At 49.9% G+C, this 1,748-nt stretch overlaps 1 protein-coding gene across 2 annotated transcripts in view; it reads left to right on the forward strand.

Moving 5' to 3' along the window:
- The first annotated feature begins 1,073 nt into the window (after positions 1 to 1,073).
- The window catches only part of GTF2A1 (general transcription factor IIA subunit 1), a 46,901-nt gene continuing 46,226 nt past the window's right edge, over positions 1,074 to 1,748 (forward strand). The window contains exon 1 of one of the 2 annotated variants that reach the window (XM_023185208.2): positions 1,074 to 1,518. The gene's annotated coding sequence lies outside the window, so the exon portion shown is untranslated. The remainder of the gene's footprint in view (positions 1,519 to 1,748) is intronic. The other variant, XM_026455577.2, reaches the window with a different exon arrangement.

Raw genomic sequence — 1,748 nt, forward strand, 5'->3', positions numbered from 1 at the left:
ACTTTAATTGATGGCAAAACTACTCAACCATTTAGTCAAGAATACCAAGTGGTAGGGAAGAAAACTAGGTGGAAAGTGAATGATTCCAGGTGCAAAGCGTTTGGGAGTATGTATACAGCGAAGCAACAAGCAGTCCTCTCAATACGTAGTAAAACTTACCAGGAATGGTATTGTTTAGTGTAACTTTTCGGTTTGTCACCTGAATATTAAATGAATTACAAATGTTGATAGAATCATAATTTTATATAATATACCAAGAATACTGATTTCCTGTGATTTTTTTCTTTAAGTGTCCCAGACCATGAAGCTGTACAGGAAACTGGGAAGCAACTAAGGGTTAAGAGGCGAACGGACTTGGCGTGAAAAGAAATCTCAAGGTTCCTAGATATTCTCTACACCCATTCACAATCCCCCATTTTCTGGGTATTCAAGGCCTCTGGTTTCTCTAATCCCTTTCTTCAAGTCTTGGCAGGATGCATTTTTTTCCCTCTCTGGTAAGACGCTTTTGATATTTTTCAAATCCAGTTTCACCAGCACAGAACTTTGACATTTCGTTTTGCTTTGTCTCTGGAAGACAAACTCCCTCACTCATCCAAGCGACATTTCAAGTACCTCAAAATTCCCAGGGACAAGAGAATTAGGTACTATGAATTCTGCCTTCCAAACAGCATTCTCTGTGCCGCTTGCAATGTCGATATAAAGGCAGGATTTGCTTGGGCAGAATAGGTCAAAAGCTTAGTGAATTGCACACGGAACACAGCCTGCTTGCTCTCTTAGAGCGAGAGGCCATCAGAGTTGCTGGGTCAAGGGCATGCATTTCAATGTGATCAGTCACTACACGTTGGCCATGCGGCGTCGCAGTATTTTGGCAATATTTTTAAAAACTAGGGAAAGTTACTGTGCTGTTATAATCCAAAGGCTGGTGGGGTTTTCCTCCCCCTCGCATCTCCACTAGCGTGATAAATTATTTAAAGTGCGTGGGCTAGTAGAGAACTAACCTCTGGGTAACTTAAGCCTAGTCTTCGCAGCGTACCCAGCGTGGAAACAAACCAATCAGAGATTACTAATTCTGGAATGTTAAAAGTGGGCCCCGATCGGCTTTTACTCCCTTTGGGAAATCCTACACAATTCTGCGCGCGAAAGACCCACCCTCGGTGAGGCGCGAAAGCCGAGAAGCTTAGACTCAAAGCCTCGCTGACAAATCAAGAGATGACTCCGCATTTAAAACCTTCCCGAATAGGAACGCGCCAGAGGCCGGAAGCTACGCCACGTGACCAATCCTACTCCGCGGCCATTCCTAGTGAGGCAGTAGGCACCGCCTCTGTCACATTTCCTAGCTCCTACAGCGCGGGACCGGGCGGAAACGTGCGACAAGAGGCGGTCCCACCTAGCTTCGGAGTGTCACTAGAACTCGCGTCTTTTCCAGCAATGCTTTGCAAGTACTTCACCGCAAAGAACAGCCGCAGACTTCCGCCTGGGTGCCAACCACGTGATCACGCGAGCGTTGGAGAGGCGTAGGTCCGACTACACTACTTCACTCCCCGGGCTCAGCCAGCCCAGCACCCGCCACGGCGCGTGACAACGCGGCTCACGGCGGCCTCCGCCCCGGCGCGCCTGCGCACGCGGCTCTCGCGGTGTCTCGCGCTCAGCCCCGCCCACATCTGCCCCCGCCCTTTCCGCCCCTCCCTCCCCCTTCACCCTGTTTCTCGGCGGCAGCGGCGGCGGCGGCGGCGGCTCGCGCAGCTTGT

Source organism: Piliocolobus tephrosceles, chromosome 6 (genome assembly GCF_002776525.5).
Source record: "Piliocolobus tephrosceles isolate RC106 chromosome 6, ASM277652v3, whole genome shotgun sequence".
NCBI lineage: Eukaryota > Metazoa > Chordata > Mammalia > Primates > Cercopithecidae > Piliocolobus > Piliocolobus tephrosceles.